Raw genomic sequence first — 25,647 nt, 5'->3', positions numbered from 1 at the left:
ACGACTTATCTTAGAAGAAAGATTAAGGAAAGGCAAGCCTACGTTTCTAGCATTTGTAGACTTAGAGAAAGCTTTTGACAATGTTGACTGGAATACTCTCTTTCAAATTCTAAAGGTGGCAGGGGTAAAATACCGGGAGCGAAAGGCTATTTACAATTTGTACAGAAACCAGATGGCAGTTACAAGAGTCGAGGGACATGAAAGGGAAGCAGTGGTTGGGAAGGGCGTAAGACATGATTGTAGCCTCTCCCCGATGTTATTCAATCTGTATATTGAGCAAGCAATAAAGGAAACAAAAGAAAATTTCGGAGTAGGTATTAAAATCCATGGAGAAGAAATAAAAACTTTGAAGTTTGCCGATGACATTGTAATTCCGTCAGAGACAGCAAAGGACTTGGAAGAGCAGTTGAACGGAATGGATGGTGTCTTGAAGGGAGGATATAAGATGAACATCAACAAAAGCAAAACGAGGATAATGGAATGTAGTCGAATTAAGTCGGGTGATGTTGAGGGTATTAGATTAGGAAATGAGACACTTAAAGTAGTCAAGGAGTTTTGCTATTTGGGGAGCAAAATAACTGATGATGGTCGAAGCAGAGAGGATATAAAATGAAGACTGGCAATGGCAAGGAAAGCGTTTCTGAAGAAGAGAAATTTGTTAACATCGAGTATAGATTTAAGTGTCAGGAAGTCATTTCTGAAAGTATTTGTATGGAGTGTAGCCATGTATAGAAGTGAAACATGGACGGTAAATACAGGGCTATTACAAATGATTGAAGCGATTTCATAAATTCACTGTAGCTCCATTCATTGACATATGGTCACGGCACACTACAGATACGTAGAAAACTCATAAAGTTTTGTTCGGCTGAAGCCGCACTTCAGGTTTCTGCCGTCAGAGTGCTCGAGAGCGCAGTGAGACAAAATGGCGACAGGAGCCGAGAAAGCGTATGTCGTGCTTGAAATGCACTCCCATCAGTCAGTCATAACAGTGCAACGACACTTCAACCCCCCTGCGGGTCTGGGGATTAGAATAGGCCCGAGGTATTCCTGCCTGTCGTAAGAGGCGACTAAAAGGAGTCCATCCCCCTCACGGGGGTAGTTAGCGCCTGCGTCCGGAGACGGACGGTTCCACGACCTATAATTGTGGTCTTTTTGGTTTTTCACTTCTCGTTTCTTCCTTTCTTTGGTTGGTTCCTTTCTTTGTTCTTCTCCACCTCACTGTCTTCCTTACTCTTTCCCTTGACTTCTTCTCCTTGCCTTCTCATTGCCTTCTTCTCCTTGCCTTCTCTGGTCTCCGCCTCGGCGTTTGAGACAGTCTGTCCTCTTTCTCCCTCTCTCTCTTCTTTTTCCTCTTCTTCCTTCCTCCCTGTGCGTGCCTGAAGGCCGACCCACGCGTTCGCACGCATAGCCGGTGACGGGGTAACGCGTAATTCCCCGCCCTGGGTAGACATGTAAGGCACGCGCGTACCCCCTGGTAAAGGCCAGGCCCGGGGAGGGGTGATTACCTGAGCTGATACCTTCTGACCATGCCGATTGGTCCCTCCGTCTGTTTCTCGGGAGGTGTGACCTGAGGTGTAAACATTCACCTAAGGCGGGAGTGCCCTCTGAGAGGGTCCCCACAAGGAAGGAACGCGCCATCGGAGACGCTGGCAATCATGAGGGATTCCTCCGCAATGGATTTCACTCCATCTCTCTTGACTTCTGCCCAAAAACGGAAACGTGACCAGCCACCAGTGACAAAAGTACTACCGCCTGCCCCACAGTTCCTCGTCGTTTCTCGATCTGAGGACGGAAAGGATTTTTCCTCTGTCAACCCTTTCGTTATCCAGAAGGGCGTAGATGCCATAGCCGGATCTGTCAAATCTTGTACCAGGTTGCGTAACGGTACCTTATTACTAGAAACTGAGAGCGCCTTTCAGGCACAAAAACTGCTTCGGGCCACACTCCTGTACACGTTCCCTGTCCGGGTGGAGGCCCACCGAACTTTGAATTCGTCTCGTGGTGTAGTCTATACTAGCTCCCTCGACGGATTGACTGACGAGGAGATTCAATCTTTCCTCGCTGAGCAGGGCGTGACGGCTGTCCATAGGGTCATGAAAAAGGTCAACAATGACCTTGTACCGACCCGGACTCTTTTCTTGACCTTCGATAGTGGTAAGTTGCCATCGCGCATCAAGGCAGGCTACGAGGTTATTTCTGTTCGCCCCTATGTCCCGACACCTACGCGCTGCTACCAGTGTCAGCGTTTCAGTCACACTCGACAGTCTTGTCCTAATGTGGCTAAATGTGTCACTTGTGGCAGGGATGCCCATGAGGGTGACTGTCCACCTCCGTCTCCTCGTTGTGTGAACTGTCAGGGTGACCATGCCGCATCCTCCCGCGACTGTCCTGTCTATAAGGAAGAAAGCTGTATCCACCTCTGCTGCTCGCAAGCTATTGGCTAGTAGGAAGCCCACGCTGCTCCCAGCGGGGAAATACAGTACTGTCCTCGCCTCTCCTCGGACTACCAGGGAGGTGGCAACCCAGACATGCGATCTGACCTTCAGCACCACGGTCGTCTGTTTGGCCAGTGCTAAGATCGCGCGGTCGACGTCTCCTCTTCCTCCCATCACCCCACAGACACCAGCCCCTTCATCAGCTTCTGCTAAGACGAAGACCCAGAAGTCAGATGCACGGGCCTTCAAGAAGGAACCATCCCGTGCAGACTTCCTACGTACCTCGACCTCCAAGCCTTCGACCGGTACTTCCACCAAACGTCCTTCCAAGAAGACTCATAGGAAGCACAGTTCTCCTTCTCCGCCACGGCGCATTTCTTCTCCTGCGCCACCCAGCGGTTGCCGCCCCAGGCCGTCATCCGTTTCGCCTGGCCGCACCGCTGGTAGCCGAACATCTGGCCGTTCACCGGCAGAGAAAGCTCCCCCTCCCGGCCATCCTCCCAAGATGACCGATGAACCTATAGACCCAATGGACGATGACTGTCCGCCTACTGATAGCGGCGGCAGTGCTCGCTTGAAGCCAGGCCCTCAGCGGCCTTCGAGGTGACCCCTTCTTTCATCTTCCTTTTCTTACGATGGCACTTATTCACTGGAATATTCGCAGCATTCGCTCCAACCGAGAGGACTTGAAGTTGCTGCTCCGCTTGCACCGTCCGCTCGTCGTAGCCCTCCAGGAAACGAAGCTACGCCCATGCGATCAAATTGCCTTGGCACATTACACCTCTGTGCATTTTGACCTACCCCCTGTGGTAGGTATCCCAGCTCATGGAGGGGTTATGTTGCTGGTCCGGGATGATATTTACTACGATCCCATCACGTTGCACACCGGCCTGCAGGCAGTTGCCATCCGCATTACTCTCCCCACTTTTACATTTTACATTTGTACCGTTTACACTCCATCGTCATCTGCCGTTACCAGGGCAGACATGATGCAACTTATTGCTCAGCTACCTGCACCATTTTTCTTAACTGGAGACTTCAATGCCCACCATCCCCTTTGGGGCTGTCCAGCATCCTGCCCGAGGGGCTCCCTGTTAGCAGACCTTTTCAACCAGCTCAATCTTGTCTGCCTCAATACTGGCGCCCCTACTTTTCTTTCGGACACATCTCACACCTATTCCCATTTAGACCTCTCTATATGTACTCCCCAACTTGCACACCGGTTTGAGTGGTATGCACTTTCTGATACATATTCGAGCGACCACTTCCCATGTGTTATCCATCTCCTGCAGCATACCCCCTCTCCGTGCTCCTCTAGTTGGACCATCTCCAAGGCAGACTGGGGGCTCTTCTCTTCCAGGGCGACCTTTCAGGATCAAACCTTCACAAGCTGCGATCGTCAGGTCGCACACCTCACGGAAGTCATTCTCGCTGCTGCTGAATATTCCATCCCTCACCCTACTTCTTCTCCACGTCGCGTACCGGTCCCCTGGTGGACCGCAGCATGTAGAGACGCTTTACGTGCTTGTCAACGTGCTTTACGCACCTTTAAACGCCACCCTACAGTGGCGAATTGTATCAATTATAAACGATTACGTGCTCAGTGTCGTTGTATTATTAAAGAAAGCAAGAAAGCCAGCTGGGCTGCTTTCACAAGCACCTTCAACAGTTTTACTCCTTCTTCTGTTGTCTGGGGGTAGCCTGCGCCGGCTATCTGGCACTAAGGTCCACTCACCAGTTTCTGGCTTGACGGTCGCGAATGACGTCCTTGTGGCCCCTGAGGATGTCTCCAATGCCTTCGACCGCTTTTTGGCAGAGGTTTCGAGCTCCACTCATTACCACCCTGCCTTCCTCCCCCGCAAACAGGCAGAGGAGGCTAGGCCACCTAACTTCCGCTCCTCGAATCATGAAAGTTATAATGCCCCATTCACCATGCAGTAACTCGAAAACGCACTTGGCCGATCACGGTCCTCCGCTCCAGGGCCTGATTCTATTCATATTCAGATGCTGAAGAACCTTTCTCCTGCGGGTAAAGGTTTTCTTCTTCGTACATACAATCGCATCTGGATTGAGGGACATGTTCCCGCATGCTGGCGCGAGTCTATTGTTGTTCTGATTCCTAAGCCTGGGAAGGACAAGCACTTGCCTTCCAGTTATCGACCTATCTCGCTTACCAGCTGTGTCTGTAAAGTGATGGAGCGAATGGTTAACTCTCGATTGGTTTGGCTGCTCGAGTCTCGACGCCTACTTACCAATGTACAATGTGGATTTCGTAGGCACCGCTCTGCTGTTGACCATCTGGTTACCTTGTCGACCTTCATTATGAATAACTTCTTGCGGAAGCGCCCGACCGCGGCTGTGTTCTTTGATTTGGAAAAGGCTTACGACACCTGTTGGAGGGCGGGCATTCTCCGCACCATGCATACATGGGGCCTTCGCGGTCGCCTCCCTCTTTTTATTCGTTCCTTTTTAATGGATCGACAGTTCAGGGTACGTGTGGGTTCTGTCCTGTCAGACACCTTTCGCCAGGAGAATGGGGTGCCACAGGGCTCAGTTTTGAGCGTCGCTCTCTTCGCCATCGCGATCAATCCAATAATGGATTGCCTCCCACCTGATGTATCAGGCTCCCTTTTCGTGGACGATTTTACCATCTATTGCAGCGCGCAGTGTACACGTGTCCTGGAGCGCTGTCTTCAGCGTTCTCTTGACCGTCTTTACTCCTGGAGTGTCGCCAATGGCTTCCGTTTTTCTTCCGAGAAGACAGTCTGTATTAACTTCTGGCGCTACAAAGAGTTTCTCCCACCTTCCTTACGACTCGGTCCCGTTGCTCTCCCAATCGTGGAGACAACCAAATTTTTAGTTCTTACATTTGACAGGAAACTTAGCTGGTCTCCACATGTGTCATGTTTGGCTGCCCGTTGTACCCATTCTTTATATGTCCTCCTTGTTCTCAGTGGTATGTCGTGGGGAGCGGATCGAACCGTACTACTTTGTCTATATCGGTCGATCGTCCGCTCCAAGCTGGATTATGGGAGCTTCGTATACTCCTCTGCACGGCCATCCATCTTACGTCGCCTCAACTCCATACAACATCGGGGTTTACGACTTGCGATCGGCGCGTTTTATACTAGTCCCGTCGAGAGTCTTCATGCTGATGCTGGTGAGTTGCCACTCACCTACCGGCGCGATATACTGCTTTGTCGGTATGCCTGTCGGCTACTGGCAATGCCTGACCACCCGTCTTATCGTTCCTTTTTTGATGACTCTCTCGACCGTCAATACGGGTTGTATGTCTCTGCCCTGCTACCCCCTGGAGTTCGCTTTCATCGCCTCCTTCAACACCTTAATTTTTCACTCCCTGCAACCTTTCGAGTGGGCAAGAGCCACACGCCACCTTGGCTCCAGGCTCAGGTTCGCGTCCACCTTGACCTCTGCTCGCTCCCGAAGGATGTTACCCCCGGTTCAGTCTACCACTCCCGTTTTGTCAAACTTCGTTCGAAGTTCATTAATATGACCTTCATTTATGCAGATGGCTCTAAGACCAATGACGGGGTCGGGTGTTCTTTTATTGTCGGGGCACAAAGTTTCAAATACCGGCTCCATGGCCATTGTTCGGTCTTCACAGCTGAGCTCTTTGCCCTCTACCAGGCTGTTCTTTACATCTGCCGCCACCGACATTCTGCATATGTCATCTGCTCCGATTCCCTGAGCGCTATCCAGAGCCTCAGTGATCCGTACCCGGTTCACCCTTTTGTGCACCGGATCCAACGCTCTCTTCAGCAGCTGGTGGACGTCGGTTCTCCGGTTAGCTTTATGTGGGTTCCTGGCCATGTCGGTATCCCTGGGAACGAAGCTGCAGATGCCGCGGCCAAGGCTGCGGTGCTCCAGCCTCGGACAGCTTCTTGTTCTGTCCCTTCGTCAGATTTTAGCAGGGTCATTTGTCGGCGCATTTTATCGCTGTGGCATGCCGATTGGGCTGCACTTACAGACAACAAGCTTCGGGCCTTGAAACCTCTTCCCGTGGCTTGGACATCCTCCACACGCCCTTCTCGGCGGGAGGAGGTAGTTTTGGCCCAGTTAAGAATTGGACACTGCCGGTTCAGCCATCGCCATCTGCTGACGGCTGCGCCGGCGCCGTTCTGCCCATGTGGGCAATTGCTGACGGTCCGCCACATTTTAATGTCCTGTCCGGATTTTACCACACTGCGTCTAGATCTTAACCTGCCATGTACTTTAGATGCCATTTTAGCGGATGACCCACGAGCAGCTGCTCGTGTTCTTCGTTTTATCAATTTGACACACCTCTCTAAGGACATTTGATGATGCTGTTTTTTAATCCTATGCCTGTCAGTCTGCAGTCTGTCTTTTATCGTGTTTTCCCTTTTAGTTGTTGTTTTAAACTTGTGTCTTGCGGTGCATTCTTAACGTAGTCAGGGCCCTAATGACCATTGAGGTTGTGCGCCCTAAAAAAAAAAAAAGAAAAAAGACGACACTTCAGGATGAAGTTCAACAAAGATCCACCAACTGCTAACTCCATTCGGCGATGGTATCCGCAGTTTAAAGCTTCTGGATGCCTCTGTAAGGGGAAATCAACGGGTTGGCCTGCAGTGAGCGAAGAAACGGTTGAACGTGTGCGGGCAAGTTTCACGCGTAGCCTGCGGAAAATTGGCTCATGCCAGAACTGGAGACCGACAGCGCCGACTTCATCTTTCAACAGGATGGTGCTCCACCGCACTTCCATCATGATGTTCAGCATTTCTTAAACAGGAGATTGGAAAACCGATGGATCGGTCGTGGTGGAGATCATGATCAGCAATTCATGTCATGGGCTCCACACTCTCCCGACTTAACCCCATGCGATTTCTTCCTGTGGGGTTATGTGAAAGATTCGGTGTTTAAACCTCCTCTACCAAGAAACGTGCCAGAACTGCGAGCTCACATCAACAATGCTTTCGAACTCATTGATGGGGATAGGCTGCGTCGAGTGTGGGAGGAACTTGATTATCGGCTTGATGTCTGCCGAATCACTAAAGGGGCACATATCGAACATTTGTGAATGCCTAAAAAAACTTTTTGAGTTTTTGTATGTGTGTGCACAGCATTGTGAAAATATCTCAAATAATAGTTATTGTAGAGCTGTGAAATCGCTTCAATCATTTGTAATAACCCTGTAGTTTGGACAAGAAGAGAATAGAAGCTTTCGAAATGTGGTGCTACAGAAGAATGCTGAAGATTATATGGGTAGATTACATAACTAATGAAGAGGTATTGAACAGAGTTGGGGAGAAGAGGAATTTGTGGCACAACTTGACTAGAAGAAGGGGTAGGTTGGTACGACGTGTTCTGAGGCATCAAGGGATTACCAATTTAGTATTGGAGGGTAAAAAATCACAGAGGGAGACCAAGAGATGAATACACTAAACAGATTCAGAAGGATGTAGGTTGCAGTAGGTACTGGGAGATGAAGAAGCTTGCACAGGATAGAGTAGCATGGAGAGCTGCATCAAACCAGTCTCAGGACTGAAGACAACAACAACAACAACAACAACAACAACAACAACAATGCCACCCTATAAATGGCAGCAAATAACAAAATTTTAATTATTGTAGTTACAGTATAGTAGGAAGAATACATTACATTCATAGGTGACATTATTACACAGAGCTGCCACCTCTGGTTGTGACGATGCCCCTCAACTCAGCTGGAGTCAAAAAAATGTAGCTCCAAGATTTAATATGCCAGGACTTTAACAGCTATTGTCCAAATTACAAGCTATGTCCGCCAGATGCAATCATGTTGTATACTCAGTGGCATTCTATTTCCTCACGCCAGATACTGGGCCCATATAATGGTGAAAAATGTTATCTGACATTAATTGTTCTCCTCGGAGCCTCCACACACTGATATGTCCAGTCTGCTGCTATATGCAGAACCTGGACTCATCTGAAAAGATGACATGGTGCCACTACTGTGTCCACCATTGTCGCTGGGTGCACCACTGTAAGTATCCTAAAACATAACAATCTTCTTGTTTCACGAACTTTTCATTACCAGTTACTAAATTTCCATCAGTGTGATGGTCATAGCCTCTAGCTGCACAGCATCCAGATAATGTTCCTGTAACACCTCCAATTGACGAAGAGTTTGCAGTGGCTTGAAAACTAGGTGATGGTACAGAAATCAAATTTTTTAAAGAAGTGAATGGTTGAATATTATACCCACATAAGTTGCCCATGTAAATTACAGTTGCAGTTCACTACCCGCAGTGGATATTGTGAATAACACAGGGAACATCACCAATATCCAACAGGGTAGCCAGTCTTGTGTGCCACATGTTGGTAGCCTCCCACTACCCAGGGAACACACTTTTGGTGTCTTTTTAGTTTCCTCCCCATGAACATCCAGGGACTTTAGACAAAGACTGCTCACCAGGTGACCATTGTTTAGGCCAGGTGGTGACTATGGAGAGAGCCACCAGCCTTAGAGTGGGTGACACCATGGCAGATTTTTGATCATTTAACTTATCAGGAAGCAATGAACAAATATGATCATTTTTACCTAGTACGGATGAAGGAAAGTACTTCAAAAAGTGATCCTTCAGTATCTATGTAGGGGATGAATATTTCCTCTGCCTCTTCATCACTGGGCTTCAGCATCCACTTTAGTTGATCCATAATTTATTCACGTGTGTGTGTGTGTGTGTGTGTGTGTGTGTGTGTGTGTGTGTGTGTGTGTGTGTGTGTGTGGAGACTTCTCCCACCCTACCCTCCAACTACCCATTACTTCTACATCTGCACTAGTGATCTTGATCCCCTCCACCAATATAATAAAACCATCTATGTCACTGACATCCCCTAGCAAAGTGTTGTTCCCTCCTCTTTGAATGATCCTAACTGTCACAACACAGCCTAATGACAGTCAGTGGATGCAAAAGGCATGTATCTCAGGCTGCAGAACAACCCACTCCTCAGCTGTACCAGACTTATCTGGATACTACTACTACCAAATCCCATGAGGAGGAGGACAAGGGGAAGGGGAAGGGAAAGGGGAGCCTGGAAGTGCCGACAGCCCTAGATCCTCTCTCCACCACTATCAAAATCATAAAAGCCAATAACAATCAAAAGGTGGTACTAATCCAAACTGAATCATGGTTAACAAATCCATCCCTTTCACTCTGCCATTGGACACTCACAAACATAATCTAATGAAATTGTTATGGTTACTGTGCCACCTTGCTGAACCAAGACATTTGTTTCCACTCTTTTCAGTGGATTGTAAAGCTCTTCAGGAAACCAACTTCCATACAGCAATTCAAAAGCCTATTAAAAGTACCGAACTGTCCCTGCAAGAGCCTCTAGTAGTGTGTATGCTCGTCCTTAAGACTACCTGTAGTAACCAAATACAATAGGGGAAGGGCTTGAGGGAGAGATGACATACTGTGAGCTCATTGACTTGACTTCAGTGCCAATAACCTTTTATGGGGCAGCTCTAAGATTGCTGAGCATTGTAACTTACTAGAGCGGGTATTTTTAATCTTGATCTTTTTATACTGAATAATGGCTGTTCCACTCATTTTAGTGGTGCACATGGGTCTTTTTCAACCGATGACCTTATGATCTGTAGTGCTGGATATTACTCTTCTATTCAATGGATGGTATACAATGATAGTGATCACTACCCGATCATTTCATCCCCCTCACAATGGTACTCAGCTGGGTGTCCACTGTTCTGATACTTAAGAAAGGTGGCTGATAAACTTTTATTAATTCCATAAAACTTGATACACCTCTTCAACGGACTGTTAAAAAGAGATCCTCATGCACATGACCAACAATATCTGACACTCATCACAACTAACAATGCAGCTGTCATCAAGACCCTTTCAATTAGAGGCCAATCCCATGGTGCACACAGGAGATCAGGGTGATTTCATCTCAAATCATACAGGTCATGTCAACTCACGGTCATACATTTCTCTGGGAAAAAAAATGTATATTAGACCTCTGCAGGGTTATTACAAATGATTGAAGCGATTTCACAGCTCTACAATAACTTTATTATTTGAGATATTTTCACAATGCTTTGCACACACATACAAAAACTCAAAAAGTTTTTTTAGGCATTCACAAATGTTCGATATGTGCCCCTTTAGTGATTCGGCAGACATCAAGCCGATAATCAGGTTCCTCCCACACTCTGCGCAGCATGTCCCCATCAATGACTCCGAAAGCATCGTTGATGCGAGCTCGCAGTTCTGGCACGTTTCTTGGTAGAGGAGATTTAAACACTGAATCTTTCACATAACCCCACAGAAAGGAATCGCATGGGGTTAAGTCGGGAGAGCGTGGAGGCCATGACATGAATTGCTGATCATGATCTCCACCACGACCGATCCATCGGTTTTCCAATCTCCTGTTTAAGAAATGCCAAACATCATGATGGAAGTGCGGTGGAGCACCATCCTGTTGAAAGATGAAGTCGGCGCTGTCGGTCTCCAGTTGTGGCATGAGCCAATTTTCCGGCATGTCCAGATACACGTGTCCTGTAACGTGTTTTTGGCAGAAGAAAAAGGGGCCGTAAACTTTAAACCGTGAGATTGCACAAAACACATTAACTTTTGGTGAATTGCGAATTTGCTGCATGAATGCCTACCTTCCAGATTCGCACATTGTGTCTGTTCACTTCACCATTAAGAAAAAAATGTTGCTTCATCACTGAAAACAAGTTTCGCACTGAACGCATCCTCTTCCGTGAGCTGTTGCAACTGCGCCGAAAATTCAAAGCGTTTGACTTTGTCATCGGGTGTCAGGGCTTGTAGCAATTGTAAACGGTAAGGCTTCTGCTTTAGCCTTTTCCGTAAGATTTTCCAAACCGTCGGCTGTGGTACGTTTAGCTCCCTGCTTGCTTTATTCGTTGACTTCCGCGGGCTACGCGTGAAACTTGCCTGCACGCGTTCAACCGTTTCTTCGCTCACTGCAGGCCGACCCGTTGATTTCCCCTTACAGAGGCATCCAGAAGCTTTAAACTGCGCATACCATCGCCGAAAGGAGTTAGCAGTTGGTGGATCTTTGTTGAACTTCGTCCTGAAGTGTCGTTGCACTGTTATGACTGTCTGATGTGAGTGCATTTCAAGCACGACATACGCTTTCTCGGCTCCTGTCGCCATTTTGTCTCACTGTGCTCTCGAGCACTCTGGCGGCAGAAACCTGAAGTGCGGCTTCAGCCGAACAAAACTTTGAGGTTTTCTACGTATCTGTAGTGTGTCGTGACCATATGTCAATGAATGGAGCTACAGTGAATTTATGAAATCGCTTCAATCATTTGTAATAGCCCTGTATATCATAAGTGTTACAAAATAAAGTATTATTGTTTTATCTTGAGTTTTGTAAATGGTGTGGCCCTTTGAAAAAAGTGTCTTTTATAATTAACTCTTAAAACAGTAGAGAACAAAAAAATATAATAAACCAAAAGTAATGGGTACCTTGCAGATGTTTTGTGTTAAAACTCAGTCTTAGTGTGTTGAAATTTAGTTGATATCTAGATACTTATTGGCTGCCTTTAAATTTGCAATTTAAAACAAAATACGAGATTTAAGTTAATTTTTCCACTTAAATTTGTTTTTTTTTCCCCTTTTTCTAATGTGGAAAGTCTCAGAATGCTATGTTTTCTGTCATGATACCACATACTACTGATGTAATTATAAACAGTATCTTCTCTGCTCCAGCTATCTGATCATGTAAATATTTATTATTAAAAATGTAAAAAAATTGCGTTTTTATGAGCTTTTATGAATTGCTTACTAGAAGAAAAACCTGAAAACTTTTCAGAATTATACAAAATATTGTTTGGTTAATATGTTAGAAGTCAGTGCAAATACAGTGGGCAATATTTTTGTATACAAAGTGTTGAAAAAATTTTCAAAATGTGCATGTTGGCAACACTGTTCCCAGTGCTCCTCTGTTCATAAAAAAACGAGAGAGAACTTGCACATAAACCATTCTGCACTAAGTTTTGTGTTTTGAACTTTTTGTTAGATTCAATGTCAGAAAGGAAATACAGTGGTGAAAGAGTGAGGTTTTTGGACTATGAAAAAAGACACAAGAAGGTTGTGTTTAAGAAAAGTGAAAAACATTCACAGTTGCTGGAAATCTGTCAGACATATTGCAGAAATATCTTGTTCCTCAAGTAACAGTATCAGCATCACATCCATAATGCATGGATTACTACACCCACTAAAAGAAGAAATTTAGTGAGAACCCACCAGAATGAACACCATCACCAGAATGTGAAACTGAAGAAGACAGTGCAGATGTTTATATTCTTGGATGTGAAGTTGTCGATGTGTTGAATGTTAGCATTCCTGCTGTAGCCCCTACTACCCCTCCCCCCCCCCCCCCCCCCTTAAATGCTTAAATGTCCAGGAAAGGTAAGAAGTTCAAGAAGAAAACAGTATGTAAAAAGAAAAGTGGAAGAAGTTGAAACAAGTTTTACACAAGCAACATCTTCAAAACTTTGTTAAGTGTTTAATATAAATGCACTTGTTGCAAAACCTGAAGATTGTGATACGTGCACGAAATATGATCTGCGGTTTCAAAACCTAAATACTGCTATGTCGGCAGCCACGTATACTGAGAAGGTACAGTTGCTGACACTGATACTAGGTAGCTACTCTAGGCAGCAGATACAGAAATACATACCCACTTCTTCACATTATTTGATTTCAGAAGCTCATAAAATAAAGACTGAGAAAGGTAATTAGTCATGCCCAGATTCTTACTATGGGCATCTGTTGCAAGATGATATGCTTACTGTTGCTCTGGAATATTACCTAAGTGGTGATAAATATTATGGCAGGTAAACTCCTAATCAGGCAGATATCTGTGTCAGTGAAAATGGCAAAAAAAGTAAATAGATATATGTCAAGATCAATAAGAGAAGCATATCTGCTAATGAAAAAGGAGAAACTGAACTTAAAAATTGGTCCCACCAAATTCTACTCCATATGACTGAAATGGGTAAAAAAAAATGACATCCAGTGAAGGATGTATGCACATGGATTTACTGCACTAATTTGAAACTAGTTTGTTTTGCTATTGGCAGTAGCACAGGAAAGAAGTACACAGAGATGCACCTGATGCTTTCGGATATATGTCAAGAGCTGCAAGATAAATGTTGGTTGCAGGAGTGCACAATGTGTCCTGGTGCTGAAGCGATGGCTATTGAAGAATAACACATGAAGTCTACTGACAATGACATAACCTATGCATTGTGGGGGAGAGAAAATTTGGTGAAGAAGAAAAAAGAGCCAGAGAAGTGTTTTACAGAAGGTTAGGCATTGGGTCACGAAGGGAATAGCTCGTCATCATATCTGGAGGATTCAGAATCAGGTCATAGCAAAAGTAAAATCAGCCATATTCCAGAATACTGACATGAGAGTTCTTGATTTTGACTTGCTTTGCAGAACGAAATTCAAAGTTACCCTGGCTACTTCATAGGTGTCAATATTCACTTGTGTTGCTCAGTTCCTTGGAACATCGCACTGTTTCACTATTGTCAGTGATCATCTCTTTCATGACAGTTCAAATGCATGCTACACTGTCGGCATGATAATTGATGACATAGCATCTCATTTTAATAACCACTTTCAGCTTTATGAGCTTGGTCAACACTGTAGGATAGGAATTAAGACAAAAAAATCATATTTTCAGCAACAGATCATGGAAAAAGTGATTGGGGGTTGGAGGTATCTGTAAACACCTTGCAACAAGATTTAATCTCCAGCAAGAAGCTGTTGATGCTATAAGAGATGCTACTGGATTTGTACACGACATATCAGCATTAGAAACAAACATGAAACTCTTAATTATAAATGAAAGTACATTAAGGGAATTCCATGTAAAAAGGAGAGAAGAGTGGTCTGCTGTGAAGCCTGCGGTAGGAATTCAATCAAGTCACTACTGAGTTGCATCCCGGAGTGGCCCATACATTGCAAGAACAGTTCTCCATAAAATGCAGCCTGTTACTGTGTATGAAATGCAGAGACCACAGTGTACATTAGAAGACTTTGTAGTGAGCCGCTTTATTTCTTGTGTGTGACAATCAGTGGTGAGTGGGACAGATAATAAGTGTCTCTCATGAGCTGCAAGATGTAACCGTCTTCTTTATGACACCTCATGGTCCTCCTAATGCTTTCAAATAGCCATCATCAAAATATCAGTGTGCAGTTCCCATCTCTCAAGTACTGCTCTTGTTGGATCATTCTTGTCCATGTGCAAATTCAGCTTGGCTATACAAGCTAAGTGAGAAGCAGATAAAAAAAACAAATTAACTCTTTTTGAACAGTGCAGTTTTGATTGTTACATTGGAAAGTCAAGAAGAAGAAAATCATGACAGAAGACAATAATAATTTGTGAATAATATCATAAAAAGAAAATGGGGATAAATATTCTATATATCTCATTTTTGTTATAAAATGCTTTCGAACAAAATTATGAATTGTTTTCCCACTCACATATAATGTTGCAAAGTAATTATTTTGATTCAGAAATACCAGTTTTGCAAGAAATTTACTTAAAATCAGCAATCAATTTCAGTTTTTAAGTGTCCATAATTTTTTGACCTTGAGAGTAGAGCTAGGTCTAACATATATTTTTTTCAGTAAACTTTGAGATAGTGATGTGACACATTCACTCTTGAACTGTATGATTTCAGATGAAATCGCCCACCACTGCAGCCATTGAATGCCAATGTCATTGGTGGTCATGGGGTGATGGACTTTGCTAAATGATTGGGAGCTGACAACTACCCCTCCACCGTTCTCCATAAAAAGACACGCAGTGTGTGTCACACTGTCTCTAAACACACATTGTGGAAACCTACGACACCCCTTTGCCTGAGTAGGGGAATTGTTCAGCACACTGGCAATGTTCCAAAATATGATTCCAGACCGTGACTGAATACGTAGTCAAAAGTTACTCCATCTATCTATAAAGTGCAATTGCCTGATCTTCATTATTTTTAAACTGATGTGGTTTGAAGCGAGTTCCAACTCCACCCCATTGGAGGGAAAGTGTGTTTTGAAAACCGGCATGACCCCACAGGAAGCAGATATGTACAGACCAGTCTATGTTCCAAAAGTTCTTTGCAAGTGATTTGAGCACATGGTAAACAAATGACTGTGGTGTATCCTTGAAGTGAAAGCCCTTGTCTAACTCACAGTGTGGATTGATCATATGCTACACTTGGAGTCTGCTATCGGAATGGCTTTTACCTGTCGTTGCAATCTTCTTTAACCTGCATAAAGCTTATGACACCACACTGCATCACCATATCCTCACTCATTTGCTGCTCCCCTGTCCATTTTTCTCGTAGGGAGATCTACCTCCCATAACAGAGGCCAAGTTCTGGAGTCACGATCACAGTTCGCTGTGAACTCCACCTTTCCCCACCGTTGCCTCGTGTGCACTTCACAATGTGCACCCCATCTTTAGCTCTGCCTCGATGTCTCCTTTGGACCAAAAGACTCAATAGACCCTATAGTTTTTAGCCACCTGTTCCTGGACATCTTTTACACACTTCCAGGCTCTGATGTGGTATACACTGATGGCTCTGATGTGATATACACTGATGGCTCTGTGGTTGACAGATGAACTGCCTACTGAATGGATGTATTGTACTCACTGCAGAATTGGTGGTTGTTGCTCAAGCCATCAGCCACCTTTGCTCTTGCACTGGTAAGTTGCTCTTAATTGGCAGTGACTCTTTGAGTAGTCTTCAGGCTGTCGACCAGTCCTACCCTCAACACCCATTGGTTGTGACTATCCAAAATCTTCTACAAAAAATTGTCATCTTTATATGGACTCCTAGTCACATTGGGATACCAGAGAACGAACATGCTGACAGGTTTGCCAAGTTGGCTACTAGGATGCTGACTTTGGAGAGATGGGAGTACCACAAACAGATCTTCTTTCAACTCTGTACCAACAATTGATAAAGGCTTGGAATAAAGATTGGTGTGCCCTCGTTTCTCCGAATAAACTGTGAACCATAAAGGAGACCATGACCATGTGGCAGTCTTCCCTTTGTGCTTCTCTCAGGGAATCTACTGCTCATTTGTCACACTTGGCTGACCCACAGCCACATCCTCCGGCACAAGGATTTACCCCACTGTTGGTGTGATGCCCATCTCATGACGGCCCACACACTCTACCGAATGCTCTAATTTGGCCATGTTACAGCAAAATGTTAAAATTGCTGACACACTACTTCTGATGCGAGCAGACAGCACCCAAAGTGGCTGATTTGTTTTGCCTGTGAAAGTGGTTTGTACTCTTCTCTATGACTTTAGGCACATTAGTCTTGTCAGCCAATTGAGGGGTTGGAGGGTTGCCTCATTGCCTACTCCTACTCAAGGGGGCCATGGCCCTTGCTTCGCAGTCCAGTCTGGCTCCTGCCCTTCCCACGTTTCTAATTCTTCTTACTCTTTTACATCTGTTGTTGGTGGAAGAGTTGTCACCATTGTTCTCTTTCCTGAGATTTTATCTTGTCCATGGAGCTAGTTCTCTCATGGTAATGGAGGGTGTGGAAGTGCAGGTTGGATGTAGAGGGTGTGTGTGTGGTCATATAACATATACCATGGGCCTCCAGCTGCTTCTGTGCAGGGCAACTCTCCCACCTTAACCCTTTTACCCCACTCTCACTTGTACTTTCTTCTGTCTATTGGTTTTCTTTATTCTCAAATACAGTCGAGTCCATTGGAATTTTCCTTCAGTCTACTACCTCTCTGGGGACTATTCCTGGCTTGGCATACAAATAATTGAGCGACCAATGACTTCGTAGTTTGGTCCCTTTAACCCCATCAATCCACTTATACCCCTTACAATCTTCATCCAATACTTTATTTCGCTGCAATCCTTCAGAGCACAAGTTGGTAATTCCTGTAATACCACCTACATACTGGAAAATGGAATCCCTCAAGGCTTTGTTCTGAATTCGACACCAAATCCGAAGTGTACCTCCTCTCTAATGTCGAATAAACAACCAGAAAAATAAATTATAAAAGCAAATGTACTTTTTTAACATACATCACTAAGTTTGTGCAGGTAATACCTCATTTACCCGATTACGAGACGCGGTTTTTTTCCCAAGTTCTACATTTGAAAAATATAGTGTCATCTTATATTTGCAGATTAAACTATTGCTGCTGAGGTTAACGTTTTTACATAGGAACAATTCAGAAGGGCAGGTTTCAGCAAATTATACTCAATTTGAACAGGTTCAAGATTTTTCGATAGACTGAAGCACTCAATATATTGACGTTGCTCGAACAATCACACGACATTAGACTCGTGCGGCTCTAGTGCAAGGGTTGCGCTAGAAACTATGGACTAGCCACTACAACACTCGATTGTTCTGCTTAAAATTTGTCAGTTTTGTGAAACACAGGAGGAAATAGCCCAAACTTCTCTCATCTTGTAAACTCTTCTTGTACTGTAAAGTGGGGTTGACCTGAGACACTGGGGTGACATGAGACAAAATGACATACATTTATAGTTCTTCATTTTACCAGTTTTTAGTTTACATAACCAAAATTTTTATCCTTTGTTTGGTTTGCACACAATTATTTTTGTTATTCTTAAAATAATAACGTTGGTAGCCATGTAAGATTTGTAAACAGGAAGTAACATATCATCTTTGACAATTGTCCTGGAATTTTCTTTGTTTTACTACATGAAAAACAATTCTCTAGGAGTGAAACTTTGTGGTGAGTATCTTCAAGGCCTTGACATGAATATAAAATAATAAAAGTGACATTTTTGTTAATGTGTAAATTATGAGAATTATTTATACTGATCAGGAACTTAACTGGGGTGACATGAGACTTGTTGTGCAAACATAACCTCATTCCTACTAAAGATTTTTAATTTTATTCTTGCAGGAAATGTCATGGGTTATGGTAAAAGAACTGGTACATGCAAATATGCAAGCAGCAACTTAGAAAATTTGGATACGGCTCTTGAAGATGTAAAAATGTTCCGCCTTAGCCTAGATAAAGCAGTTGAGAAATATTCTATAGAAAAACCGAAGCTTTCTCTTGCACTTAATGGAAAACGTACTAATAAAATTGATGGAAAACTACTTTGTCTTCAACAGAAGAATTTATTTTAGCTAAAAATGTGCTTACAGTTTGTGAATGGAGTTTCCCACTTACTGCTTATGACGTCAGACTTTTAGTTAAATAATCTCTTGATCGGCAAGGGAAAACCATCCCAATATTCAGGAAAAACATGCCTGGTGATGAGAGGGGTGATCATTCCTGAATCACCATAGTAATGTGCTGTCTCTGAGGTTAGCAGACAATTTAAAAGTTGTCGAGCACAAGTTTATAATTTGCAAGTTGAACCGCAGAACATTAAGGCGGCATCAGTAATCAGCTTTGATGATACAAATTTATCAGATGATCCAGGCAGAAAGCATGTTGTGGTTAAAAGGGGTTGCAAGCACCCTAATTTTATTCTCAATTCTCCAAATGCCTGTACATCCCTCATGATGGCATGTGCAGGAGATGGCACGCTTCTTCCTCCTTTTGTCATTTATCGATCACTTCATCTTTGGGACACTTGGACATCAGGTAGCCCATTATGGGAATACAATATGTGGATGGATAGATCAAAAGACATTTGAAGAATGATTTTTGGCAATACCCTACCCATATTTAAAGAAGCAAGATTCACCACTGGCACTCATAGATAACAATCTATCATCTCACAGGCAGGGAGGAAGATATAAAATTTATTTGCCTGCAAAGGAATTCTGATCATCCTTGTCCGCCTCTTGATGTATCCTTCTTCAGACCATTCAAGCAACACTGGCATGAGATTTGGATGGAGTGGAAAATGAAAGGAAATAGAGGAGCAGTGCCTAAGGTCAGATTCCCATCGATGTTAAAGAAGCTGTTTTCAGGTATTGAAAGGTCAGCAGGAGATATAAGGTCAGGATTTGAAAAATATGGTATCATTCCAGTAAATCGCCAGAGAGTACTGGGTCAAATCCCTTCTACAGGTGCTAACAATGATAACACCAATGAAAACAGAAGTTCAGTTGATGAACAATTGGAGGGGATAATGATTGACCGTGTTAAGAGGTTGCACTATGGTGACAAAGAAAATGGTAATATGCCAAAACAGAATAAGAGAAGAATAGAAACTGAACCAGGCAAGAGTGTGTCAAATATTGAGGCTAATGTGACAGGGTGACATGAGGCAGCTAGTTTTTTTAGTGTTATCTGATAATGAATTGTTTTATTCATAGTTTGAACATCAATTGGTAATGTAAAAGAAGTGACTAAACTTTTAGGGTACAAACAAGAATATTTAATGGAAGTCACATATGAGTACCACACCCGAGAAGTTCAAAAGTGTCTCAAGTCAGCCCATTTTACAGTATTTGAAAAGGTTTGCAACAAAAATTCTGATATATATGTATGGATACCTTACAGAAACATTATTGCTACTTTTTAAGTAAAGGTAAAATCCACAAGCAGATATGTTCTCCTTCAAACAACATTATTTATTCTGAATCCATGTGAACATTTTATGTGATCATGAGAGACTAATGATTTACTACATGGGTTGTAATGAGAAATTCAGTCACTGTTCACATGTTAGAATACTGGGTAGGAACTTTACTAGCTTTGAATCAGGTTTAGAACATGACAGAGATAGGTGAAAGAAGGAAAATTAATTCAGAATGAAATGTTTAATAAACAAAATCAATAATATTAAATTCACTGTAATTATTGTAAGGATAAATTATGGCGGCAAGACCCATCATGGAGATAGTACCAACAAATATCGGTAGTGTCCGATTCCACCCGTCGGCTTTGAGCAATGACGTCAAACCTGAGGCAAAAACTCTACACAGAGGCAATTTTTGTAAGCACGTGCGTCTCGTGGGCCTCAAGGAATCGCTTCCTGACGTCATTAGAAAGGCCAAAAGTGTGGAGCTGCCTGGAGACTATAATCCGTTCATCATAGTGGTGGGCAGGAAATCGCGTATCTGTTAGAAATCACAGTGATTGAAAAGTCACTGATATCACAATAACAATTTTACAAAATCTAACAGCGATTTCAGTCACAGTTAGCAGTCGCAAGTAGCATTTCACATTCAACGCCGTGAGCCATCTGTTGGCCGAATTCCGTACTGCTTTCTGCGATTTCAGTGACAAGTCGCAACTAAGAGAGTCGCAAGTAGCAACTAAAAAGCGCAGTTAACAGTGCCATCTGTTGGCCAAAGTTCGTACTACGCTCATCTCTGCGACACGCTGTCGAGTCCAACTGCGATTTCCGTGACAAGTCGCAAGTAGCAACTAAAAAGCGCAGTTAGCAGTGCCATCTGTTGAGCAAAGTTCATACTACGCTATTCGCTACCGAGTCAAACTGCGATTTCTGTGACAAATCGCAACTAAGAATCGCAAGTAGCAACTGAAAAGCGCAGTTAACATTCTTTTCCTAGTGCCATCTGTTGACCGACGTACGTACTTCTTTATGAGAGCCTTGTGGCTTACGAGATCGATGTGCTGTGTGTGCATATGAAGGGCTTATTTCAATAGTGGTACAAGTTTATCTTGAGATACAGAGTCGTAAAGTTAAATGAGCGCTGAAAAATCTGTAGTTGAGATACCAGAAATATTCAAGCATTGGCTTCTTGCTAGAGATGAACCTTTATTTATGTTTGTTTGGATCATTAATTTCAGAAGCATTATAGACAGAAAAGTGGAGGTAATGGACTTGTACCACTATTGAAATAAGGCCTTCATATTATATGACGACATGCACATTCAGCATCAACTATGGTTGGTCAAACACAGCTGTGACTCTGAATGTATTAGCCTATATTAATAAGAAGCAACATTACCTTTTTCTCCTGAAAACACCTAATAACGTAACAAATGTGTTTGATTCTGCTTCCGATATGACAGTTTTGGTTAATACTCCACATGTCTACAGGACTTGGCAATGTTAACACAGCAGAACTCAGACATCTGTATAAGTGTAGTGAAATGAAAACAGTATTATTGAGTCATATGAATGCCTCACTTTTGTTCCGACACAGTTCAAGACTTGGGAGAAAAGTTTTACACCTGGTGTTCTACATGGCAACTTCACACACAAGAGCTTTTTGCTGACACTACTATCACCTACATAAGTAAGCTTGACCTGTGTTACTTTCAAGTGATGCACTTAAGCTATTCCTGATTTACCTGAAGATCTGTACTTCCCACTTTCATATCAACAGCCTCAAAATGCATATTGTAGACTTTGGGATATGTTACAGGTCAGTGTCACACCAAGATTGTGGAGAAAGGGGGGGGGGGGGGCAGCGGCATGTCACTCTCCAACAAGTGTTTACCAATAAATAAGTGGCGGAAAATTACAGATATAGGACGGCTTAACATGTGGAAAATGAGATTTTCATTATTGACTCACTGTACTTATTATTCCTTTAAAATCGCACAACAACTTCAATAAAACAGCTTAATCACTCATCTGCACACTTATTTCACAATTATGTCACTTTTAAACTGCAAATCCTCCAAGAGCTGTCTTGAACCTTCACGAGTGTCTCCCAACAGCCTTGATGTGGATAGATATGTACAGCAACCAGTAATCTGAGTCAGAACTCTGTCTGCAAAATCACAAGGATTATTAAACAATTTTTGCTGTCACTAATTACAAGCAATATAATTGACAGAGTAGATTGCTAATATTTGCTGTAATGAAAGCCACTCAATGGGGTATATTTCACATTTGCATGAACGATCTCACTGAAGTAATTAAGTCCATCGAAACACTTAGAAACTAACCTCTCGTCAGACGAAAACGGTCTAAAGACGCAAATCTGTTGACAATGATATTTTGAGTCATCACTCTACTGAGTGACTGAAATGTAGTTTGGGTACCTGTGAACATAACAATATGTTATATATCATTTTCTAAACACGAACTATTACGGTACTGTATGGCTACTTACATATTAATTACACTATTAATATTTTCACAGTTGTTTCTTTAATACAAAATTAAAGCCAACGGAAGAACAAACGTAAAATATACTTACCAATGACAGGTTTGTTGAAATGCAATTTTCTGTGTGGACAGATGTAACTTTTTCATACGGTGGTAAGTTGCAGAAATCGCAGGAGTCACAGAAATCGCAGAAGTAGCAGAAATCACAGAAGTAGCAGAAATAGCGGAAGTAGCAGAAATCGCAGAAATAGCAGTGGCGGAGGGATACACGACCTAGGTTCCTTAACTGCGACGAATCACAGTTAAGAATAACAGATACTGAAAAGTAGCATTCACAGAAACACTGATATCGGAAAATCGCAGTTTAGCCCATCACTAGCTTCATCATAAGAATAAACCTGATGTAAACAAACACAAACGTGTTGATTGGTCAGAAGCCTTAGCACATGTACCTGGTGGTGTTACGCTCTTACGAGTAGGTCCTACTTACAGATATATTACTAGTAAGTTACGTTAATTGAAACTTTAAGATATTCAAATGTATTAACAGCCATCAACGTTTTTCTTAATCGCGCTTTAGCTACGTAGTTTTTATTTCAAGCCGGCCGCGGTGGCCGTGCGGCTCTAGGCGCTCCAGTCCAGAGCCGCGCTGTTGCTACGGTCGCAGGTTCGAATCCTGCCTCGGGCATGGGTGTATGTGATGTCCTTAGGTTAGTTAGGTTTATGTAGTTCTAAGTTCTAGGGGACTGATGACCACAGCAGTTAAGTCCCATAGTGCTCAGAGCCATTTGAACCATTTTTATTTCAAAACTTGTGTACAGTCACAGCCCATGCAGCATTGAGCTCTGATTGTCGTGCTGTTAATGCGCAGTATGAAAATGGCTGAGGCTGATTTCTGTTCCGTAGTGAAACACGCGTGTGGAATACGGTTAAAACCGCCAAGAAATGGGCCGTTCTTAAGTTTTTCATAAATTTACGATATAATCAGCTTTGAAATTTTCCCAGCCCCTGCGTGTAATACAGTTGATGCCTGAACTCATGTTATACTTGTAACTCAGTCGATAGGGTAATGAAATGGTAATCAAATGCGGTTAATGGTTCGTTAGATCTATTCATAGACCTACTAACATCTAATCTCCCCAGTACCACTCTTTTTCTCTTTCAATTTGAAATACGTACATCTCGTAAATATAAAACTCATCATCATTTTTATGAATATTGTACATCATCTTCTTTCTAATTACATATTGGACGCCAAATTCCTTTTTCCCGCATTATCGCTCAGTCTATGTGCATGTAAAGGTACCATCAAACTGAAAACCAACTCCAACAAACACGGTTGACAACTGTTTTCAACTCGAAGTTTGACTTAGCTTTCAACTGTTGTCAACAGATGTTTGAAGTCGCGACTCAGAATAGCCAGTTGAGGGAAGTTTTGTCTCCAGTTTGTAGTTTATGGTCAGTGAGTAAAACAACGGCAGAGTTGTGTGACTTGCGCATGCGGATTTGCCGTGTCGTCTGCTGTGTTTCTTTCTTCGTCTGCTGTGTTACTTTCGACAATCGCAACTCACGAGTCGTCAAAAGACCCAATAATTCAGTTTTTGTTAGAAATTAAAATGAGGAAACCTCTGTAAGATCCTTCTGATTATGCATATAAAGACACATATAAAAGGAAAGATTTGTTGGAAGAAGTTTCGGATGAAATTGGCGAATCGCTTGTGGAGCGTGAAAGGAAATGGACAAACATGAAAACACATTACAATCGTAAGCAATTTAAAATGGTCAAAACTAAAAGTGGGTCTGGGACAACTGAGATCTACGAACCGAAATGGATATTTTACGAGCATATGAAGTATTTGGAAGACGTGAACAAGCCAGGGAGAAAAATATTTACAATCGTAAGTAAAACGTCATTCACTAGCGTAACTGAAGCTGTAAGACTTTTGGTCAGAAATTTTGTAATAACAACTGAATTTTCACCCGAAATTTATTTATTTCTCTTGTCATATCTTTTGTCAGCATCTGATACAAAGTAGTTTGCAAAAATGGTTCAAATGGCTCTGAGCACTATGGGACTTAACTTCTGAGGTCATCAGTCCCCTAGAACTCAGAACTACTTAAACCTAACTAACCTAAGGACATCACACACATCCATGCCCGAGGCAGGATTCGAACCAGCGACCGTAGCGGTCACGCGGTTCCAGACCGACGCGCCTAGAACCGCACGGCCACAAACTCCGGCAGTAGTTTGCAAATTAATGGCTTACATTGTTAAGAACTAAAGCTATAAGGGTTTTGTTCGGATGTTTTTATTTAAATTAGTCTTTTCATTCGATATTTATTTATTCATATTTCTCTGCCATTTCATTTTACAAACATCCGATACAAAGTAGATTGCAAATTCATCGCTTATATTCTGTGCGGTTCTTCCTGCGTTGCTTCCCTTTCTCTGAAGACATTTATTTTGCGGAGACATCCTCCAACTGCCATTTGTAACCCTGCCTGTTTCTGGATCTTCCACATAAAAACTGCAGGGTTGGCAGTAAACTGTGTCACTTTCTTTATTTCTTCGAAGAAAACTGTGCAAAGACGCAGTTGCAGAAGTCACTAATGTTGCTTTCTCAGGAATTAAGTACACATTTGTTCTAAGACAGCGGAAAACTACTGAGAGTATCCCAAAAATTTCTCCACAGGTCTTCAGGTGCGAGATATTCGGTAATTAAGCATTCCTTCCTGGCTGCCTTTCTCTTGCCATCCTGCATATGGTTTCATCATGTACTCTGAAAGAGCAAAAGCATCATCCCCCACCATAACAAATGGCAAATCTTCACAGTCAGAATTCATTTCTGTTGCTTTTCTGTAACAAAAAATAAAAACGCCGAACGTGTGTTCAAACAAATGAAAATGCAAGAGTTTGAAACTGTTGTCAACATTTTTCAACAGTTGTTAGTTTGCCAAACTCACAACAGTTGCAAGTTTGCCAAATTTACAACAGTTGTATGTTTTTGTTTGTTGGCGTTGGTTTTCGGTGTGAAGGTACCTTAACACAACATAAAACGTATGCTTATGATCGTACTTGACTGTACAGGTCACAGCTTGGCTTCCGCCCCACGTGAAACGAAATCTACTGGGATTCAGGCAAACACGGAAGAATACATGGCGTAATGTTTACATCAGGTTT

The 25,647-nt window shown here is 43.0% G+C and overlaps 1 long non-coding RNA gene across 1 annotated transcript; it reads right to left on the bottom strand.

Annotated features, from left to right (window-relative positions):
- Positions 1–21,937: 21,937 nt before the first annotated feature.
- LOC126191572 (uncharacterized) lies at positions 21,938–22,738 on the bottom strand. Its single transcript, XR_007538371.1, has 3 exons — positions 22,558–22,738; positions 22,304–22,399; positions 21,938–22,125 (listed from the first exon to the last, which is right to left on the bottom strand). It is a non-coding gene; the product is annotated as an uncharacterized LOC126191572 (long non-coding RNA).
- Between the last annotated feature and the right edge of the window lie 2,909 nt (positions 22,739–25,647).

This window comes from Schistocerca cancellata, chromosome 6 (assembly GCF_023864275.1).
Source record: "Schistocerca cancellata isolate TAMUIC-IGC-003103 chromosome 6, iqSchCanc2.1, whole genome shotgun sequence".
NCBI classification, from domain to species: domain Eukaryota; kingdom Metazoa; phylum Arthropoda; class Insecta; order Orthoptera; family Acrididae; genus Schistocerca; species Schistocerca cancellata.
Note: the sequence above shows the minus strand (reverse complement) of the source record. Positions and strands in the feature narration are given on the sequence as shown.